Source organism: Amblyomma mixtum, chromosome 9 (assembly GCF_055824585.1).
Source record: "Amblyomma mixtum isolate Tamu chromosome 9, ASM5582458v1, whole genome shotgun sequence".
Taxonomy (NCBI): domain Eukaryota; kingdom Metazoa; phylum Arthropoda; class Arachnida; order Ixodida; family Ixodidae; genus Amblyomma; species Amblyomma mixtum.
The window spans coordinates 18,215,607-18,239,576 of record NC_143020.1 but is presented as its reverse complement, the minus strand read 5'-3'; the positions used below and the strand labels follow the sequence as shown (position 1 = coordinate 18,239,576).

The following is a 23,970-nucleotide window of genomic DNA, read 5'->3' as shown; positions in this document are numbered from 1 at the left end:
GCATATTCCCAGCCTGGATAGCTTGGAAATAAACTAAATTTGTAAGTATATTGATTGTTTCATGTGTGAACTCTGTCTGGTGACCTTTTTCAATGATTGTGGACAGTCTATAGGCAGTCTATAGATAATGGTCTACTAATAGTTTAGTAGACAGACGTCTATAGACTGTCTATAGACAAAGGTCTATAGCACTGCCAGGCCACACCCCTATGAAATGTCTATAGACAGTCTATAGACATGTCTACTGGACCAGTAGACGTTTGTCTGTAGACTGTCTATAGACAGTAATCTACAGGAAGTCTATGGCCATAAGTCTATAGGTCGTCTATAGTCCGTCTATAGACAAGTGTCTATAGACGGTCTATAGACAGCTCTATAGGAAATGTATGACCATAAGTCTATAGATCGTCTATAGACTGTCTATAGACCTGTGTCTATAGACTTCCTATAGACCTATAGACTTTCAGTAGACATTCGTCTATAGGCTGTCTATAGACAAAAGTCGATTAAAAGTGTATGGCCATAAATCTATAGACTGTCTATAGACCAGTCTAAAGGATTTGTCCATAGACAGTCTATAGACTTCATAGACTAAAGTCTATAGACAGTCTATGGACTGTCTATAGAAATTTTCATAAGGGGAGCACGCGGGTGCGTATAGTTAGGAGATTTGCTAAGAAGTGTAAACGACTAGTGGAAGAACGCGTCGTAAATATGATCTCCACGTTTAGAGTTATGAGTGGATCTCCAGCCTGTAAGTGGCCCATTAAAATCTCCTCCAACTAGCATGGGTTCACTTGGGTATGAGGTGCGCAGGAGTCTAAGGCATCTAAAGTTGAGTACAGAGGCTTGGGGCCGACCATAAAAAGAGACCAATAATACTGATGTACGCTGCGGCTTAGTGAGGATGGCAACTACTTCTTGACGGGTATTCCACCAACGAGATAGGTCGATGGGAAATGTGGTGCCGAACAATGAACATATATAGCTGCTTTACCAGGAACAAGAACATCTGCGGCGGTCGGATATTGATGGATAGTGATATGCGCAATAACCAGAGAGAGGAAGGATGGCATTATGTTCCTGTAGAAGCAAAGCCCAAGCAGAGAGTTTGGCGTCTTGAATTCGCAGCTTCAATTCAGGAAGCTTATTGGTAAGACCCTGACAGTTCCATTGTACGTTATGGGAAGTAGCGTTAGTGGACATTCGCTTGCAAAACAGATGTAATCATCTGAGGCAGTTACTGCAACAAGATAACCAGGGATGACATTTGTTTATTTATTTATTTATTTACTTTCACAATACTGCCGACCCTCATTTGGGTCCAGGCAGGGAGGGCAGAAAAATACATTCACTCAATACAGCTGCATCATAAAACACAGAATAATAAAATTGTCTATTCTAGCACATATACAATCTAAAATAGATCCCAAAGTGCGTTTTCAAAATCAACATTCGATATCACTTGTAGGGGGAGGGCGTTCCAATCGTCAATAGTTCTTGTTAAAGAAAGGAAGTTTAAAAGCGTTAGTATGCCCGATGTATGGTGCCAAAGTACGATTATGATGACGACGAGTTCTACGCGTTTCTAAAAACTGCACATAGGAGGCTGGAGAGATACCTAGTTTTCCATGAATTAGTTTGTGAAGGAAGGATGGGCGGGCTATATTGCGTCCTACTTGGAGAGGTTTGCAGCTGTAGTCACAGATTGCTCGGATTGCTCGGATGCCACGTAGTGGTGACGGCATTCGGGCGAATAGTATAACAGCGAGGATGTCTTCCAAACGAAACTCTTTATTTGGGCAGATTTGCGCCCGCAAAGAACTGAATCACTCGGCGGCGGCGTAGCAACAAGCGTGCTCGGCGGTCGTCGAACAGAATCTGCGCCGCTCTCGGCCTTGCTCTTTTTAAAGCTGATAGCGAACTTTCCAGATAAAGCGTGGAAAGTTACTAGAACACTCTGGAACAACGTAAGATCGGCTCCGCCGGGATGCGATCTATGAAGATTAATCTAGGCGCGTCTTGCATCACAAACAAAGCGGTAAAGCGGCGTGCCGGCAGCTTTAAAGAATGAACAAACAAACGCTATAAACATTCGCGGCATTACTCCCCTTTCAAAGAAACATCGACCCTATGGTTTAGGACTTATTGCGGGCGCAAAAACTAAAACGGATTGTGTAAAAATAAACACCAAGGGTATAAACACAACGTGCTTTAACGCGCACAATAGGGCTTTAGACGGACGACATGGACAACTTCTGGTCGTACGCGGCGTCGCTAGGATGCAGTCATCTGGTCAGGGACTACTTCACAGTACAGTTCACCTAGCCGACGAAGAACCTTGATTCTTCAAAACCTTGCACGGGCCGAAATAGCGGCGCAAATGTTTTTTACTTAATCCGCGGAGGCGAATGGGCATCCAAACTCGGATTCTGTCTCCTGGCTTGTATTCCGCGTTGCGTCTTCGTAGGTTGTAGCGTCTGGCGTTGGTTCGCTGCTGGTCTTTGATGCGTAATCTGGCAAGTCTTCCGGCTTCTTCTGCGCATTGAAGGTAGGCAGCGACGTCGACGTTATCTTCTTCGGTAACATTGGGCAAAATGGCGTCCAGCGTGGTCGTGGCCTCCCTGCCATGGACGAGCCTAAGAGGCGTCATCTGGTGGTCTCCTGCACTGCGGTGTAGTAGGCGAAGACTACGTAAGGCAAGATGACGTCCCTGGTCTTGTGTTCGGCATCGGAAGTGACCCCCAACTAAGTGGATGCCATCCTGACGTTCGGCTAATTGGAGCAGAATTGGGCGCTGCGTATGAAATGGGAACAAGGCATGAGAACCTATTTATTAACGTTATTTGACAGCCTAAAACAAGACAGATGTGTGCTAAAAAATCCTTATTTTTGTTATTATTGTGTGCTGGTTATTTTGTCCTCAGATGCAAGTTCTGGCAGGTGCAAAATGAAGTGAGTGAGTGCCGTTGAAATAAATTTGTTCAACTCGCTCTAACCGTTATATTTGTGTTTATGTGAGAGTAACTCGGCTTAACATTGTGCACCTGCACAGATGTCATTCAGAACTGTTTACCTTGCTCTGAAGTGTCCTCGCTCATCACTGGAAACTCTCACAACTCCTAAGCCTGCAAAAAGAGAAACGCAGCTAGGCACTGCATTACATTCTTGACCATCACAATATCTAGGCGGCATGGAGTTCAAAACACAGAACTACGCACACAAAATGTGGGTGGATTTTTCATGGCATGCTTAGTGGAGCAGCAAAGAAATCTGACAATACAAAAATAAAACTGCCCACCACTGGATGGCCTTCTTTGAAAGCGAGTGTTTTGTTACACGTTCTGATTGTTAAAGCGCGCACCACTGTTAGAAGGAAGGTCTCTTTTAAGGTGAACCCTTTCAAGCGTGAGCGTAGTGAGCTGCAGCAAGCGTGAGCCTCACTGCGAGCGTAGGTTTGTACGCTACAGTGAGGCAATTGGGCGAGAGAGGTAGCCCCCCCCCCCCCCCCCCCGCGTGGGAGTGACAGCTACTGTAAATGTTAACTTCAATGCACGCCAGCCCATAGCACCACTGGAAGTGTGCATTCAGCAGCACCTTTTAAGCATTTATTCAGGTTCAGGCTTTGCATTTAATCAAGCCGATTATGAGACAAAAAACTACACGCGTATAGAAACTAAAACACGCATTCTAATGGCGCATCGCGTCGTTTATTTCGCAGAAATCTCGAGTGCGGAGTATTTTTTCCTGTATTTTTATAACTTTCGCCTCAATCTGAATCACTTAACCATGTAAATTGTAAAATGCAGGGCCTGGTATCGCATTCTTACTGGCATTTTCTGTCTTTAGGTCTAGATCGTGGTGTTTATAGTTACATTTCTTTAATGTGCGTCTGTTATTCACTGTGCTCATCGACTGTCATCATAACGTGGCGTTGATCCTCGTTCTATATTAGAAAATCTTGACTTTTCCTTTTCAGGCTGTCAAAGCACGGGTAATTTGCAATTAGTTGTCACACCATGCGACTCGGCCGCCCCAGGCTACGAAGAGGTTGTTAGCTGGGCGAGCTTCATAGGTAACAGTGCAGGGCTACAACAAGGACATCGCCGTAGTTAGGAAACAGAACGCGAAAGCACCGCCTCTCCAATGAACTTTTCGTGGAACAAAAAAAAACAGCAAAATATTCTCGCAAAAATCTCAATTATCAAAATAAGTAAATAGAAAGATCGGAAAAGCCAATACCTCGAAAAAGAGTACAGCACAGCAAATTCCGTGGCCCAAGAAAAACAAATAATGTGAGTGCAGAGTAATATAATTTTGTAAATCTGATCAATGCAATGTTGCGTTGCTTATCAAACTGCCCGCGCCTTTAATTACCACCTCAATAACCGAAGCAATCAGTTTCCCAGCACCTCTGAGAGAGCCCAGACAGTCAGTCTCCAACTTGGCCCGTTCTTGTTTGTCATCGCACTACGATCCTATGCTTGCGGCCGCAAGGGTGGATTCTGAACCAAAACTCTTTATTGCAACAGCACCGGCCCCTGGTTATAGTGACCACTGAAACATTGGATGTTCGTCTAAAAGGAGAGCCAAGGTGTAACCTTCCTTGCTACTACACAACGCGCGTGGCAAGCAGCGTGGCTTTTGGATGACGCTCAAGATAAACATTCTATACTGCACCACAGTACCGAAATTTTCGACCCACACATGGCTGTTACTGACCCGCAGCTGCAAATCTCTTGTCGGATCCAGGATTTAAGCTCTAGTAGTCTTCAAGTTAGTTATTCGAATTTTGTTACTCTCTTGACAGCTAACGCGATACTTATTTTTTTCTCAATTCCTGCACTGCTGTTATTACTCAGCCTCAAAAGCGATCTCATTGTACCCAACTCTAATTTTACCAGTTACTGCTGATATAACCAGATATGCGCAGTATGCGAAATTCGGAAGAGTGCAGTGTTTCAAGTCACAGGCCCGCTTTCACTCTCGCAGTGTGAGTTGGTCCGGGACTTCGGCTACTCCTGCGAGACACTCACGGCCACTACGGATGACGGCTACGTACTAGAAGTAGATAGGGTAGGGAGCGAAAACTCACGACAACGGGACCAAATCGACACAAGGTGCCACACGTGGAACTCCTATTCTTTTGGTGCCAGGAGCAGTTGGAGAGTCTGGGACTTGGTTCATCAACTTCCCGGCCCAGACACCAGGTAACAAAATGGTGAAATGTACAGGAAGTGCAGTCCGTGCAAGTGTGAACATTTCTTAAAACCCATGAGCGAAAACCTTATGATTCCGTACCATGCATGGCGCTCGTTAATTCAGGATTCACATGTAAAGTCTGAGGAGGGCCTCTTTGTGCAGTTTGCTACCTGCGTTTCAGAACCGAAAGTACCCTGCTTAAGGTGCGCCCATGTCTGTTGTTCGAATGCCGACAGCAGGTGGGTATAGCATAATAAATCTTGGCTGTTTTCTCATAGAAAGTATTTTTTGTATTTTCTCTCATTTATAGGCCTAAACTACCCTCCTTTATTTATTTATTTAGTGGCACTGGAAGCCAAATTTGGCACAAGCAGCAGAGGCACTGAATACAATACACACATAAAAGTGAGGGAACGAGAAAAAAATCAATAAAACCATTCAAACAGACATCTGTTTCACTCCACGAATGGCTAAAATGATGTTTAATCGTTTTTATGAAAGCGTCCGACTCAAAAGTGTCAATGGGTACAGAATTCTAATCTGAAACTGTATGCAGGAAAAAACTGTATGAACGCATGGCAAAAACACTTTTTTTCTGGAGCGGCTGTCTTTCAGCGGTAGGTGGGAAGCATGCGACCCAGTTTTTGACATGCATCCACAAGGCAGTGGGACCCATGTGTTCCACTTTTGTCACGCGACCCTTTAACACTAGAGAGCTGAAATTTCGCATGCCACCGATTACAGGTGGCATGACCATGTCATCTTAATACGCATCGTGCATCACTCACAACCTTTTCTCCACAAATTAATATATTGACTGTACTGTACTTCTGCATCATAAAGGTCTCGAAACTAGATGTGTGTACAGTATATAGCTTAATTTCGTTTCTATATAATAATGGATCATGTAGCATTGTCATCAAGAGCACTGGCTAGTCAAAATCATCAGTTGGCTTGTATGGCTGTGTTCTGTACTATTAATACACATGTTGACTAAAGAACGCAATGATTCGTGCGAATATCCAGAAAGGAAAAAAATGAAGAAATGGAGAGCACCGCGATAAAAGTTGGAAAGCGCACACAGAAAAACAGGAACTGAGACACACTAATTGTAATGATGACAAACAAAACTTCTAACCGTTAACTGAATTTACAGTATTCATGTTTCAAAAAGTGTTTCAGGTTGACTTCAGAAGTCCTGGAAAAATCTCTTCTCCTAAGCTGATGGAAAAAATCCGGAACATAAGCAGAGCGCCTAACCACTTCATGCTGTGGCTGAACGATGAACAACTTGAAGGAATTTTCTAAGTTGCCGCGTGGATATGGTCCCGTGTTTAAGTGAAAAATTCCGGAAATATTTAACAGTTTCAACCACCAGGGATTTAAAATACGGGTGTGCTAGCTCGCGGAGATATTTGAAGCTAGTAGCATGGGAGAGTTCTGGTCAAAAGTTTTACGAAGACTTTTCGCAAACACGTGATTACATTATGAGTTGAGTGCCCTATTGCATTAACGCTTTTTATGCAGCTCACGATGTGTCTTTACGTTCTTCTTATGACTGTGTATTTTCCCGTCCTGCTGCTTTGCCCTCTTGTTTACTTTGCGTGACATCACAGCTCAGCCGCCTCATTCATCCCTCGCTTACTCACTCTTGCATAAGGGTGGTACTTGAGGGTTTCAACGCCAGACCTTTCACGCGTCTGGCAATCACCCGCTCGCGTTTTGGGCTTTCATGACGGCACTTAGTTTGAGTGCGTCCTATTCTGGAGACCAAAGAGCAATATCTCTCGCCCGCATCCGCACAACATATTTGATGGTGAACAACGCCTATGCTACTGACTTCCGTTCTGAGCAAACAAAGTAAGCGGTGTTCCAAGATAAGTTGCTATCGAGAAAAACTCCTAAAATTAATTACTTCGGTATATTCAGAGGGTGTACATGCATAAGAAAGAGAGTCGAACTTCTGTAAGCAGAGAAGCACGTTAATTACAATAGTTTTTAGCGTAGAGCGCAAATATGCTGTTATCTTTTCAGGCATTGACAGCAATCTTATATCAGTGAACCAAAGCACTGCATTATATGTACGTGTCATTTTCTAGTATTCTAGTGGCCTTTTGAGAATAATGAGATAACAAGTTAGTAGCACAGAGTCCTCCGCATAGTGGAACCGCGAACGTTCAGAAATTGCCATAGGCAAGTCATTAGTCAAAGCGTTAATCAAGATTGGCGATAAAATTAACTCCCGAGGTACACCGGCACTCAATGCCAAACTACAACTGAAAACCCCCTTCCCATCGAAGCGACCATTTCATCTTCATTCGTCATGTATTCCTCGAGAACTTTGTAATAAGACCAGCGGAAACTGAAAAAAACAGTACGCATACAATGCTAGGTAGCTCATGGTCAGGAGCGATGACGCAGTGGTACCGCATCCACCTCGCGTGCAAGAGGACCGGGGTTCGAATAACGGCGCCGCAAAAGTAATATTAAACGTTAGGCGTGTTTCCCGTGTTACTGTTATGCTGCCTACTCCAGTAATGATTAAACAGCGTAGAAAAGCTAATACTAACAAAGATAGGACACAAAGAGTCAATAAACGATGACAACCGGCGCTAAGATATTTCAACTGACGTATTATCTCGCATAATACACTCATTTCTCTCCAAACAAGTATTTAATGTTTAGGGGGGAGGAGGCGTAATTGCGTAAGGGGAAACTTGAAGCGGCAAGGACGAAGTCAAGAATAGATAGAGTGGAGGGAAGAAATATTTCAACACGCCCCATTAACCTCAAGCTTAAAACATACACCATATTCAGCATAGTTTCTTTGCTCTTGAGCAGATGGGAAAACTTTTCTGTTAGAGGCACGTAAACTCGCCTGCCGACCCATAATTTTTTCTAAAGACCGGACTAGATTTCACTCGTGCCAACTCAGCGCATTCAGTCCGAAGATCTAAGGTACCTCTTCATCTAGGCTTTGTTTCGATACGTTTTCAGATTTCACGACGAACATTCTTATTTGCTCCTCTTCCCACCGAGCGATATAATACTCGTTGTATTCCATATATTGTTATTTACAGCACTCCGTAGTTCCTTCGGCTTTCCAAATAGGGCGATCATTCACAATCATCAGACGATTAGAAAGCGCCAAAAGATTGGGGTGCGACTGTTACGGGAAGAGAAAAATCGTCTTTTTAAGAGGCAAATTCGTGGGTGCGTTCATAATAAGAGCCCATTACTCGAGTAAATGCGGCATGCGGAACCGATTTACCAACAACATGCTTAGCTAAGTCCTGGAGGAACCAAGCCGCAAATTTATGCTGCCGACAACACTCAGTTTCTGATTTTAACGCTGCCAGCGATCATTACCACTTATTCCACTTAGAACAGGATGAGAAGCATTGAGTTCTCTTCAATTCGTGTCCAAAGAATGAGAAAACTGCCAAGTAATTCAAAAACGTTGCTGTGTTCCGTCCTCTTTTCACAGGCTTCCTTCTGGCCGACGCTGGCTACGACGTGTGGGCGATGAACACGAGGGATGTTGGATTCCGTTCCAGCCACCTCGAGCTGAAGCAGGAAGACGACCGGTACTGGCAGTGGAGGCAAGATGTTTTAAGTACAATGGTCATACTCGCTGATGCGGCGCGAAACGCTCCCAAGATAATTTTACTTGACAATGTGGGTAGCACTCTGTTCTTGTTAAAACAGCTTCGTAGGCCTATCATCTTCATAACGATCCAGCAATTAATGCAGCGCATTATGCTAATAAGCTTAACTAGAGGCATAGCATGTCCTTCACGGTAACCAAAGATCAATGTTAATTTCGTTGAAGTAGAATACAATTCAACTTCTTGTTAAGCTGAGCTCCTTTCGTACGCGGCATTATGGAAGTATTGTCACGTCTGTCGAAACCAATTTCCAGTAATATATAAATTTTCTAATTGGTTTGGTATTTTACGAAACAAGACTTCACGATTATTGTGTCGTCATTCTACTTTTTGACCTTTTAGAACGCGGGCTACAACAGCAGTAGGGCTGCGAAGGACTTTTGTGTTTCACTTTTATAAACAACTTCATGCAAATAATCAGTCGTGGAAAGCTGTGGCAATGAATTCGAACATAAATACATTTTATGACATATGCACAAGAGCACGACCATAGCTGTAACTATTGCCGAAACTGCAGCCTTCACCTCCTCTCTCCAACAATACCTCGTGACATTAAAGTATCTTCTACGCTAGCCCGTCTAAATTTATCGCCTCCTTAGAGGGGCAAGCTATGGGTGTGTTGTGCGTGAAATGTGTGGTAGTGTCAGCAAAGTATAAGGTCACATGGCATCAGACGTCATCATTAGCTGGCGGATTATAATTCTATGACAGCTTTAACCTAGACAAAATCTCTGCAGGATACTATCTACAGACGCTGTGCAGCTTATAGTTAACGAGAGGAACGCGAGCTGAGGTGACAACGGCGTTGTGAGCGGGCTTAAGGAACTATGTGAGCAAGTGCAACCATCTCTCTAGGAGGAACTAATAAGTGGAATAGCAAGAGTGCGCTGAAATAGCAGCTGTTGATACTTCCTGCTTGATCGGCCGTCAAGGTAGCAGCGGTGGAAAAGAAAAGCTCTCACAATTTCTTTTCCACTATTTGTTAGTGAAGAAAAATAGTACCACTCACTCGAGGAAACCACTACTCTTAATGGCGTGTACAATTGTCATGGAGATAAAAAAGTCCCGGTTTATAGCACATGTTGGACTCAGAGCATACGAAGAGTTATCTTCCTAGCAGGTTTTATTAGCAGCAGAAAATATGCCACTAAGGAGTAAAATGCCGTAAATTACTTGAAGCCACACCAATAAAAGGAGTGACTGAAAGACGCAGTGTACTTGAGTTCCGAAACACACGTTAGCTGCACTTTTAAGGCGAAAGCCTTTTATGGCTAATACTCGAAGCCAAGGTCACGTCCAGTGTAACGCTGTCTTTCACGAATAACGCGGAAGCTGATCAGGATAGGAGAAAACGAATGGTAGCGTCAGATACAGGCGACAAAGTGTAAACAAGACGCAGTTTTACGACTGTAGAGTGATGACTTTATTAATTATAGAAAACTACAGCCAAAATAACAAAGAAAACAAAATGCAGCGATATAACGCGGACGTTGATAAAGCGACGGGAACGGTGTGACGTCACATCCATTGGAACTCGTCACAGTATATTGACAATCATCACAGAATGGGCGGAAAAACGCCGGATTTGGCTCAAATTAGATTGAAAAATGTGTAATTAGTTTGGTGTGGTTTGGTTTATTAGGGTTTAACGTCCCGAAGCAACTCAGGCTTTGAGGGACGCCGTAGTGAAGGGGTCCAGAAATTTCGACCACCTGGAGTTCTTTAACGGGTAATTAATCGTAATTAGCACTTAAGAGCACCGCAATGTCTATATTTTGGGTAAAATGGCTCAGAAACGAGGAAAAGCGGATGATGACATCACAACAGACGAAAAGACGCCGAAACAGTGCGATCCACCGCCAAACAACAACTACAGACGCACTGCCCATGCGCAGCGTGACGTCACCGCTTCCTCTGTCACCCTGGGTTCCTCTGACGTGAAAGCAGTTCAAGCTCGGCAAATTCAAATCAATGCAGTGAGTCGCAAACGGCTTTCACCTTCCCGCAGGGTTGTCTAAATGCCTCGAACGAATTTTTATCAGTGAAACAGTTTCTGTTGTGTGACTCTCACATCCACTTGTTGCATTACAGGTAAAATCATTGCAGCACGTTCACACTGCGGGGAGCAGCAGTGGTGTAAAAAAAAATGACGTGTTGAGATTACAAGTCATATTCCTACGATATTGGGCTGAGACTGCGGGATATTTATTGGCTTATAAAGCCTCAGCATGCAATGTTGAGTTTCGGGTTCAGTCACTTTAGACATAAATGTTTTGGTGTTTCGCCAATCATTGTGAGCACATAGACTCTTTATTAACGTCTCATCCGGTCGTCGTTTGCGAAGACGCGGGTATTGCCGCGGAAATTGTTCGATTGTGTATTGTTCAATTGTGTTATTAGAAACTTGCAGTTTGTACGCAACGTACGCAAGTTATGGCTTAGTTTCTTTTCATTTGTACATGAATGCCTATGTACCTTCATTCTTGCTCAAAACTTTTGAACTGCACTTTAGTTATATTGCTGCATTGTACTGTGTATTTCTCGTATTCATTGTGTTGTAATTGAAAAGCGTGAACATGTTATCCTATTGCAACCGCGTACATGCTCAAATTCAGAAAATGTGTGTCTGCTGCTGCTGCAGGCTGTAACTGATGTGAGGGGGCTAAGGCCTCGTCAGGCTTCCAAGCCTTTAGCCTTACGCCACCCGCAGGGATTCATCTGTATTGTTTCCTGCAAATAAAAAGCCAAAAAAAAGTGAGACGGCCAAAGACGCTTTCACTCACATGTGATAATGTGCGCCCTTTCTCATGAGCCCACAGTTTAAATTCCCTAATAACGCCTTCATAGGTCGTTCCCCTTCTATCGAACTCTTGGAGCAGTTTTGACGAGACCGGCCGCTTCGATCTAGCGGCGTTCGTCGACCTCATCCTCAACGCCACCGGTGCGGCCAAGCTGCCTCTGCTGGTCTCCTCGCAAGGATTCACAGCTAGCCTTGTCCTCTTGTCCACGAGGCCCGAGTACAACGACAAGGTACGTGCGTCTTAGAAGAATGTGGCGCTCCGTAAGAAAACAGTGACGCTATAGTCCTTGTTACTATTTCAGCTAAGGCTGCCTATTTAACGCTTTGTTCTAGTTCGGACTAGAGAAAAAAAAACGCCAGTGTGTCCATTCGGCTCCACAGTAATGATGGGAGTGTATTTTAGGCTACACATTTTACTGTTCATTAAGTTTAAATGTATAGATAGCTTTTTCTTTTGCCCCAATGTCAGTCCCCAGCGGCTGCGGAGCAACTGACCAAGGCGGAGGTCACACCTGTGACGCAGCGGAGGGTGCTAAGAATCACTGGCTCCAGACAGGCCCCCATTGGAAACTTAAGCTAGCAATGTTTAACGCAAGTGCCTTATCCAATGAGGCTAGTTTAGCTATGCTGTTGGAGGAATTAGCGGGTATTTATTGGAATGTCATAGGGCCTAGTGAGGTTAGGCCAGATGAGGCGTATACAGTACTAAAGGGCGGGCACGTACTGTGCCATTGGGGAGTAGCAGACACACGAGTACTAGGCGTGGGATTCCTCCTCAATCAGGATATAGCTGGCAACATAGAGGAGTTTTATAGTATTAAGGAGAGGGTGGCATCTATTTTAATTAGGCTTAATAAGAGGTATAAGCTGAAGGTGGCGTAGGCCTACGCGCCTACATCAAGCCCTGATGTCCAGAACGTTGAAACCTTCTGTGAAGAGGTGGAATCAGCGATGACAAAACTAAAATCACAGTACACTGTAATGATGGGCGACTTCAATGCGAATGTAGGCAAGAAGCAAGCTGGAGATCAGGCGGTAGGTGATTATGGCGTAGGTTCCAGGAATAGCAGGGGAAAGTTATTAGTGGAGTTCACAGATAGAAATAATTTAGGGATCATGAATACCTTCTAGCGCAAACGAGCCAACAGGAAGAGGACGTGGAAGAGCCCCAAAGGTGAGACTAAAAATGAAATAGACTTCATACTGTGCGCTCACCCTGGCATCGTAGAGGATGTAGAGATGCTCGCAAAGGTCCGTTGCAGCGGCCGCAGAATGGTAAGGTCTCGTATTAGCTTAGATTTGAGAAGGGAATGGAGGAAATTAGTGAAGCGGAAGTCTATGAACGAGTTGGCATTAAGAGGGAAAGTGGAGGAATTCGGGATTTAGCTGCAGAACAGATTTTCCGCTTTAACTGAAAATGACGACCGTAATGTTTAAACAATGAACGATCGTCTCACAGATGTTATTACGGTGTGCGCCGTAGATATAGGAGGTAGGATGGTTCGACAGGATGCCGGGAAGCTACCTCAGGCGACAAAGGATCTGATAAAGAAATGGCAAAGCATGAGGACGTCTAACTCCATAGACCGAATAGAACTAGTAGAGCTTTCGAAGTTAATAAATATGCGTAAGGTAGCCGACATCAGAAAGTTTAACATGGAGAAAATCGAGCATGCTCTGAAGAGCGGAGGTAGCCTAAAAGCAGTGAAGAGAAAACTAGGCATAGGTAAAAACCAGATGTATGCGATAAGAGACAAAGAGGGCAATATCATTAGCAATATGGATAAGATAGTTATAGTAGCCGAAGAGTTTTACACAAATCTATACAGTAGCCACTGCAATCATAATGTTACTGAGAGAGGCAGTAGAGCACAGTAATGGGACATCCTGCCAGTAACGAAGGAGGAAGTAAAGAAAGCCTTACGAGCAATGAAAAAGGAGAAAGCGGCTGATGAGGATCAGATAACAGCCGATTTGTTGAAGGATGGAGGAGAGATTGTGCTCGACAAACTAGCCACCGGGTACACGCAATGGCTTGCGACCTCAAGGGCACCTAAAGCTTGGAAAAACGCTAACATTATCTTAATTCATAAGAGAGGACATGTCAAGGACTTGAAGAATTACAGATCTGTCAGCCTATTGTCTGTTGCCTACAAGGTATTTACTAAGGTAATCGGCAATAGGGTCAGGACCACCTTAGACTTCAATCAACCAAATGACCAGGTATTCTTTCGTAAAGGATACTTGACACTAGACCATATTCACGCTATCAATCAGGCGATAGAGATATGCGCAGAATACAGCCAGCCCCTATATATAGCGTTCACTGATTACGAGAAAGCATTCGACTCAGTAGAAACCTCAGCCGTCATGCAGGCATTGCGGAATCAGGGCGTACAAGAGAAAGCATTCGAAAATATTGAAAGATATTCATAACGATTCCACAGCTACCATCGTTCTCCATAAAGTCAGAAATATAATTCCAATAAGGAAATGTGTTAGGCCGGGAGACACGATCTCGCTTATGTTATTCACTAAGGTATTCCGGGTCCTGAAATGGGAACAGTTGGGGATAAGAGTTAATAGAGAATACCTAATTATTCAGCGATTCGCTTATGAAATTGTCTTGCTAAGTCACTCAGGACATGAACTGCAAAGCATGATCAATGAATTAGACAGGCAGAGCTGAACGCATGGGCTAAAAATTAACATGCAGAAAACCAAAGTATTATTAAACAGTTTAGCAATGGAGCAGCAGTTCGCAATTGGTGGCCCGCTGCTAGAAGTAGTAAGGGAATATCTCTATTTAGGGCAGGTAGTGGAAGCTGATCCGGATCATGAGAGGGAAATAACTAGAAGAATAATAATGCGGCGGAGCACATATGGCAGGTTCTCTCAGATTATGAATGGCAGTTTACCTAAATCCCTCAAGAGAAAAGTATACAACAGCTCTATCTTACCGGCACGCACCTATGGGGCAGAAACGTAGAGGCTAACAAAGAGGGTTTAGCTTAAGTTAAGGACAACGCAGCGATCTATGGAAATAAAAACTATAGGTGTAACGTTAAGAGATTGGAAGTGGAAGGAGTGGGTGGGAGAACAAACTCGGGTAAATGGCATCCTAGTTGAAATCAAGAGGAAGAAGTGGGCTTGGGCAGGGCATGTAATGCGAAGGGAAGACAACCGCTGGTTCTTAAGGGTAATGGAGTGTATACCAAGAGAAAGTAGCAGGGGCGGCAGAAGGTTGGGTGGTCGAATGAGATTAAGAAATTTGCGGGAAAACGGTGGCCGCAACTGGCCAAGGACAGGGTTAATTGAAGAGACATATGAGAGGCCTTTGCCCTCCAGTGGGCATAATCAAGCTAATGATGATGATGATGATGACGAATGACAACTAGCATCCAGCGTCTTGTGTGCGAAATCTGAGAGAGAGGCTATGATCCACGTAGTAGAGCATGGCCGCACTTGTTTTTTTTTCAGCCACCCAGCGTTCGTTGCAAGGCGAATAAATATTTTTTCTTTTAAACATTCATCGCAGGTGCTCCTCGATGCCAAAGATAATGTGTGAAAGATTTCAAAATCGGACGCCGTTTTAATTCGGTCGCCGTTTTAATGAATTTTAAAGTTTTCGATTTGATTGCCACAAAACCCTGATTTCTGCTGGGAGCCTTGTGATTGTGACGTCACGAATAAAAAATCTGATGTCAGTCCCTCTGTTTTCTCTGAATGAGAAAATTTTGATTCCCTGTTTGGTTCAAACAATGTTCTGTATTCAATATTCAGACAAGTTATCGCTTACTATTGCTTTTTGAGCCACTGAACACGCTCCCTGGAGCTTTGTTGATACGGTTCGTAACAGTGACGGAAGTGGTGGCTTCCCGTGACTCCACATATTGGTCCCATACAAGTGCCGGCTTCAGCTGCTCTAAAATTGTTTGCTCATAACTTTTGAAACACATTTAGCACAGCTTAGCTTGAGCGAGGAGGTACATGTCCTTCGCAGTTGCCTTTTAGCGGCTGTCGGAACCTGGGCATAGGACCCCTTTTGCATTTCGCCTGCAGAGAATGCTCTTGCAGCTGTCGGGACGCTACTGAGAACCTCGCGCTCAATGCCAAAATGCCGCAAGATTTGACCCACCGCGGCTAGTTTTAGCGTCTTTAGAGAAATCTCAACAACGGTCTTTACTACTAGCTCCTTACGTGAGATTTGCTTCTTAATAATAACATGACGACAAATTTATCCCAGAAACTTTAATTCTGATTACTATGATGTTTTCAGGAAACGTAGGCAGCATAGTGTTGAGAAGAAGTGTCATCGTTAACTGCGTGTCTTCGTTTCCTTTTTTTTTACGTTTTTCAAGCACACTAATTTTATTTGGTTCACTTCTAGGCACATGTTATTTAATCATACCCAGAACTCATTATAACTATCGTTCGCTGTCTGGGCTCGGCTTAAAAATGAGAAAAAATTCTTTCAAAGGTTAATTGCATCAATTTCTTCCCAGTACGCTTCAGAACTGACCGGTGTGTAGTGATGTCAAAATTATAACCGCAAATCTTAAACGTACCATAAAAAGCCATTCGTGCAATACATTAATGACAGAGTTCTCAACCAGTCTATCCTCATAACATGTTTGAGTGGTAAATTTAACTAGAACAAAAAACGTGGGCGCTTCTTTTTGCGAATGTTATGGCATGTTTAATGAGTCATCTTTTCGGAGTTAAAATTTCTGATATGACCGATAGCTTGTAAAACAACTTTGACTTCTGAAAATTATGACATGACGTGAGTGCTTCTAAATGCACTCTGACTACATTTTGAGTTAAAGCGAATATGAAACAACCAATCTCTTCTATGACCATCTTTTTCATAAGGCTGTAATTTCTTCAGGACAAAGAATGAGAGGTTTGCAACAGTTTTATATCCCATTTATACACCTAATATAAATGACCGTCGTCCGGTTGAAGGGCATAGAAGCTTTTTCTGTGAAGTAACATGATGCGGAAATCCCTTTCTTTTGCAGGTCGATATCTCGCTTGGCTATAATCCAGTAGCGAACATCACTCATGCGAAGTTTCCTACTCCGTAACTGATCGGTATCTCCGATGCATTGTTTGTGAGTACCGTTTACTGAACGCCTACGTTGCCGTGACTGTAGCTATAGCATACGCGGGCTCCAATAATCTGAGAATGCAGCAGGAAAGCTGTGGGAGTGTAGCTGAAAGATGCTGTTATGGTCGATCAACCTATTGCAGGTTTGTTGTCCAGTCAATAGTGCTGGAGAATATTAAATTCTTTTCAAAGCTTGAAAGCCCTAGACACCTACTTCTTTTGATACCTAAATGTAGACAGCGATCGCCCGACTCACCAAAAGTGGCGGCCGATTTAAACGTTTGTTGCAACGGCATGCGCCGATGCACGCCGTGATTTCTTCCACTCCGGATCTGATAAGTTGCCGGCACAAGACACGAGGAACTCTCGTAATTTCGACTGTAAATGGCGCCTTAAATGCATCCCATCACGACTCCTGATGACAACACACAACGTTCGTCAGAACATCTAGCAGACTGTGGAGCGCCAAAGGTCTCATTTTTTCAGCACGTCGACCTTCTATTCGACCGCTGGAATTCCCAGCGACGACGACAAGAGCATGGCTAAAACACAGTCAAGGTCCCATTCACGGTGATACATTGGAAATGTTTTATAGAACCGTTTCCCTTCCGGGGATGCTGAATGTAAAAGTCTGTTTATTAAGGAACTCAATTTATAAAGAACTCACTTAATCGGAGGATTTCAAGATTTGCAAGTGCGGCTAGCGGCTCTACGGCACAGCTGAGTTTGCTCTGGTATGCATAGCTTAGCGCAACTCCGTTAAAACGCGTGCAGTTTTATTCAAGCTTTTGTCGTGAACGAGCCTTATCGTCCTGTTTATTTGCGAACAGGCTTCCGAAGCGAGCGGTGCTTGCTCGTTCACTTGCTCTGTTTCATTAAAGGAACGCTATCGACAATACCACGCAATATTTATTCTCAGCAAACCTCTCCTATGGGCATTGCTGTCCAGGTTTATGTTTTTCCGGGAGCGAAGAGAAAGCAATTTATTGCTGCGGAAATTAAATTTAAAAGTTATCCTGCCATTATGTTCAAAGTCATGATGCCTACACCAAAGACGGCTCTCCGATCGCCGTTTACAAGTTAATAGCGATGCAGCCTATGGGCTCAGGGACCTGCGCTAAAGCTGCGGTGTCGGCACAATGCTGCTTACTTGCGAAATATGGCGGTAAAGGCTAAACTGATGTTTCGTATTTTGATTGTTGCTAGCTTATAGCAGCTCAGTTTTCAGAGAGAGTAACATCTTTGGCATGAGAACATGGAATGGCTCGATAAAGCCCTCTTCAATTTGCCCTCAATGACGCTTTTAAGTCACCTATGTTTCAAAAGCGTATGGGCGATAATGGCTTGAGAGATCAACTCCTGCTGCTTAGCAAAGCTCGCAGTGGCAGGAACAGCTACCTTATAATTTCTTAGCAAGAACCGTCGCGCACTAACAGCAATCGAAACAGCTTTTTCTTTTCCTGGCCATGATATATTTCAACTAACTCGCTCACCTGACATCATGGAAACTGCAGAAGGCAGGAAGGCCGACGCATAGCCATTGAAATAGGTTCGATAACGCATCCTTTAAAAAAGCCGAAGAGGAAGAGTTCCAGAAGCGCCTTTATAACCTATGTGAACTTGAATGCGAGGCTCCTGCCGCCGGTGGAAAGAGCCGTCTTCAAGAGTTTCGCACAAAACACTTAAAAGCTTCCCGCATTTGGTCTTGCTCTAATTGCGACTTGCACTCTGTGTGTAACCCCAGTGCCTTTGTCCGCATCGTTTGTTCTGCTTTAAGATAATATCTAAAGCTACTCCGAAGGCCTTGATTTGTGGGTGCCGTCTTGTGATTGCAAGGCGAACGCCAGTAGGTCGTTGTCGCGATGTGATGAACTTACGTCACAATCGAGAAGTTCTGTGCGTCCCGGACCAGGAATATTTTTTCCGAAGTTTATGTGGAAATTGCATACCTTTATTTTGTTCCTGTATGGCTGGTCCTGCAAGGATGCAAATGAGTAATTAGTCCGCTATCGAATACTGCTCTACCAGATTGACTGTTAATGGCTGTGCTCACAACAGGTGATAACCTTTTCTTGGGCCAAAAAGAGCGTCTCCGTAACGGCCCCTTCTGTTCACCCTTTCCCTAGAGCTGCTACGTATAATTATACTGAAGGGTAGTGCCGTGCGATATTTTTGTTTATTTTAGTATTCTATACAACCAGCGCAAGTTACTAACTTAAACAGAAAGTCCAATGTCTTTCTGCCGAAACACGCCCAGTGGGGATGAGGTTGTTGGTTTGAATAAAGAACTGGGCTCAGTATACGGCGTTCATATCACCTGTTCCGGTCTGTAGTTTGGCTTGGAGACAAATTAAGTTTACCGTTCAACGTAGTTGTTTTGGGTGCGAAAAATATCGCACTCACGCAGCCCCGACCCTCTGTTGTACAAGGTGAGCACGAGGACATTTCCTGTGAATACATGGCTTCAGACAACAGGCATTTTTGTGTCGCGGGTTAATTGCTCTTTCTGTGTTCCAGAAACAATTAGGCGTTGCTTGAAATTTGTAAAAATGCAGTGTGGGTCTGGATGTCCTACCAAGCACCTCGACGAAGCAAATAATTTTTACTTCTGTGAAATGTTCATGAACGCCTAGAGGGAGGAAAAACCACTTCTTCAATCAGCGGCAGATTAAGCGCCTAAAACACACTGGACTTTTGTTCATTCTGATTAGACTGCGCAACTTCTGGAAAGTTCCTGTGATAGGCCAGAATTGTGAATCTAGCCTGAACGAAATCCCAAATCAACCAATTGATACTGTCCATATGAGAAAGGTAAGCAACCACAGAGACGTTGAACTGGCGTGAAACTTCCTGTTAGACACATGCTGAGCCCTGCCTACCTTCTAGTGCTGTTGTCCAAACTGTGTTTTTTTACGTGGCTTTGTTACCGCTTTCTACAGGCTTCGTAGAATTTTCAGGTAACGATAACGTTATTTTACTCTCATAAGTGCCACGTACAGAAACACTGCTCTGGAAAAGTGCGTAAACGCGCGCGGTGTTGATGTGCTTTTAGTTAGCTCCAATTCACTCTTAGGCAGTAGTCATGTTTCAGTTCCCATTTGCCGTCTCAAATCTTTTCTTAGCGACTAAGTCTTAGCAATAACCATGTAGAAAATACGTGTTAACCAGCTGCGTCATGGCTTTGCGAAAAATCTTGCTATGCACTCCGTACATCAGTACACAGCAGTCTGCTTGAACCTACGGCGACTTCAAGGTTAAACAATGGATGTACACATTTTGCACGAGATTACTGCTTCCTCCATATATTTATGTGCAAGAATTTGGGCAACTGAAGCAGCTCGTTTATGTGGATGTGAAGCGACTGTTTCTGGCTATCAAATGTTTTTTTTTTTCGGTACGGCCAGCTAGCGGTTTCTCAAACAGTCAAAAACCTCAACACCACAGGCTTTCTCTGCCACAAATGACGCCATTAGGTAATTATATTTCGGTGTGTTAACCCTCTTCGGTCTGCGGCAAGCTACTGGCTCAATGCCCGGGCGCTTCAGCAGCGACGAGGATCTAACAGAGCACAGCGCAACTGTCTGCTGTTGGACGATTTTGTTCTACTCTATAAAATATGAATTCCTGCTAAATCATCGAGTTGTGCACTGTCTGTCGTAATTATGGCGAACGTTCTACAAAAGCATACCAAAATATTGAAATCATCTTCTGCCATTACACTAGTAAAGGAATTTAGGCTATTTCGTTCTCCAATTTGTGGTGGGCTTCATATCTGCTCTTCTTGTGGATGTGGATGAGAATAATGCTGGAGTAAAACGTTTATTGCCTTCATTAAGGACCTTGTCCAATCCGAGAGGGCCCAGGGCTGATGCAGCCGCTGCCGTAAGCATGGTCCGATTCAAAAGCTTGCGCTGATCATCCAGGTCCGCGCTGGACTACACGGCTTCCCAGTGGCCGGAATGAGACTGCGGGTAGGGCAATCGCCAGATTGAGTTGGCATGACCAAGTGGTGTGGTGCAGGGAAGGGTATTCATTACAACTTCAACATTTGTTACGGAAGAGTAGACAAAGCTCACTGCTCCCGCATATCTGTCCACAGTACATATTTACAATTGTGGAAGTGTGGAGTAATTTTTATATAGCATTCTTTTGTACTCCGAAGTTCCGCATCAACTGGGTCTGCTGTCGCAATCTCCTCCATTTTTGCTTCGATAATACTTCGGCTAGTAGACACTGCATTCATTTGATAATACGTTACGAACCAGTTCCGTTTGCCGGCGTTGTTATCCATTTCGTTTTCAGCTTTTCTCATTAGCTGCATGATTCACGTACCTAACGCCTTCCTCTTTTGTATATTAATCCCTTGTTCATAGTGGTAAAGAAGCTGGCTAAATTCATGTACTTTAAGCTCGCCTTACACCGATAGGCGTGTAATCTGCTCAGCCTATTCGTCACTGGCAGTTATATGAGCTCCTCTTAAGCTGAAGTTGTCTCTGGTGCTCCAGACCGCACACACGTGCTGAGAAACATTTCACAACGCCGAGCTGCATCATTGAACTGCAGCGCTTTAATCAGAGGAATTTACTCTGGATCAAGATTAATATTTTCTCTGTATTCTGCTAGTCTCTTCTGCTCCAAATTAGTGTCCTTGCTTTCAGGGTGTGCAGGTATCTCCTGGTCAAAAGATGCAGGCTGCCTCCAATTGCACAGAAAATTTGGTTCACTGGTAAAACCTGAATATAGGCATTCTGGTCGGCTGAAACACCGGTGTATTCATTTTTTTACCTTCATTTTGAAGGCATTTTAATTATCAGTCATCCGATTTGTCGTTCCATAAGAGCTATGGCAACATTTCAATCCGATAATAAAATATCCCCGCAGGCGGGCGTCTGCAGCATGCAGACGTTGGTGAGTGGCGAGACCGCGGGGTATCCCGAGCATCCACAGGGACATCCCCGCAGGGGAACGATGGTGAACAATGCGTCACCACGGACCCGAGCATCCGCGCTTAGCCGTGCGTGGCATCGCCGTGTCCGGGGAAAAGGGGATCTTGGTGGTTGAGCCGATGCCGAGCGTTTGGACCCTTAAGGCCCCTCGGCGGAGGCAACACACCACTTTGGCCCCAGCTTCCTGTAGACGGCACCTCCGGCCTGACCCAACCGGAGGAAATCGGCAGTCGCCTTTTCCTGTCCTCCCCTCTATCTTTCACTTTCCTATTTCCTTTCTTACAACTTTTCCTGTATCCTCCTCTCTTCTTCGTTTTTTCCTCTTTTTCCTGGCGGCGAGGGTTAACCGTGAGTGACCAACTACCCTGAGTTGAGTCATATTAGGTTATAGTTAAGGTGCACAGCTGGCGTAGGCAGGACTTTCTTTCAAGTTCCTGTCGCGTCCCCTTGTTGGACTCCATGGTGGGTGGCCGGCACCATGACCGAAAAACATCAATTTTTTATGGCTGCCCCCCTTTCCAAACCTGATCGCTCTCTTAAAAGAGGCGGAACGAGGCTGCAGACTTTTTTTTTCGAAAAAGAAACCTACATTCCCAAAATTTCATGTAATCCACAGCAACTGTGACGAAAAGCAAGCCCGAATCATATCCCCATTCCTTGTTACCAAATGCTTAACAGATACCTTGGGGCCTGGCTACAAGGTATCAAAAATGGCCAGTGGGGACCTACTCCTCGAACTGCGTGAGAGCATCCAATGCTCAAAACTCTCAAACATCGATTCCATAGGGGACATCTCTGTCTCCGTAACTCCCCACCGATCCCTCAACACAGTCCAAGGCGTGATCTCAGAGGCTGACTTTATCCACTTAACAGAAACTGAAATGCTTCAAGGACTATCCGAACAAAATGTAATTGATGTCCACATGATCAAAATCCGTAAAGATAACAAGGAAATAGACACCAAACACATGGTGCTCACATTTAACACCAGCAGCTTGCCCGAAACTATAGATGTCGGATACTTGAAAGTCAACGTCAGGCACTACATACCCAATCCCCGCTGCTGTTTTAACTGTCAGTGGTTTGGCCATGGCTCACAGAGCTGCCGCGGCCCTAAACCTGCGCGAAATACGCTTCAAAGGATCACCAGTCAGAGGAATGCGACGCAGCACTACGTTACGCGAACTGTGAAGGAGCCCACGATGCATACTCCAGGGCGTGTCCGTTCTGAAAAAAGGAGAAAGAAATTATTACAATAAAGACCAAAGAAAACATTTCATTCAAAGAAGCGAGGAGGCGTTTTGCGCTTACCAACACATTCTCCTTCACAGCGAAACCTAACTTGGCTGATGTGGTGCGCGGAGGCGTAGCACCACACAGCGCTCCGGCACCTGCCGAGGCCAGTTCTACTGCGCCTGTGGCAGGGCCACCCACGCCCCAGGCAGGGACAGCGAAGGCTGCTCTGCCAACTCCAAGCCAGGGAGTGCCGGCCCATGGATCGACATCCCGCAGGACTTTCCCCCGTCAGGGGAGGCCTGACACTCACCCACCCGCGGCTACCCCGCGGTCGTCCAGCACCTCTTGCGAGGTGATGGACCAAACTCCCAGCCCGCCTGCTTTACAGCGGCGGAACAGCTCCCTTGAGCGGAAAAAAGACAGGACCGTCATAACGGCCCCAGAAAATAAGTAAACTCTCAATCGTTCCTATCCCAAACATAAATATGGCTTTTCTAGTTCAGTGGAACTGTAGAGGAATGTTGAGGAACTACAGTGACATAAAAGATATTCTAGGGTCAATCTAGCCCGTAGCTTTATGTCTTCAGGAGACCAATCTTGGTCCACAACATGCAAATATCCTGAAACACTATAAAACTTTTAGACGCGATCGTGAGCAGGCAAATAGACTCTCTGGAGGCGTCGCGATTGTCGTGCAAAGCGACGTCCCTGCTCAAGAAATCAAACTCAAAACAAAGCTTGAAGCTGTTGCGGTCAGTGTTGTCAGCCATAAAACAATTTCTATCTGTGCTGTATATATTCCTCCACATTTTATATTACAGTCCACGATTTACAGGAACTTGTCAATGAACTTCCAGAACCGTATCTAGTAGTTGGGGAATTTAACGCTCACTCCCCTTTTTGGGGAAGCGAGCACCGTGACTCTAGGGGTCAAATAATTGAAGATTTTATCCTCACAAATAATGTATGCCTTTTAAATACAGAAAAAGCCACATACTGCTCCCC

At 44.5% G+C, this 23,970-nt stretch overlaps 1 pseudogene; it reads left to right on the top strand.

The window, feature by feature from the left end:
• The first annotated feature begins 1,539 nt into the window (after positions 1–1,539).
• Positions 1,540–23,970, top strand: part of LOC149328418 (lipase member M-like) — a 58,964-nt pseudogene continuing 36,533 nt past the window's right edge.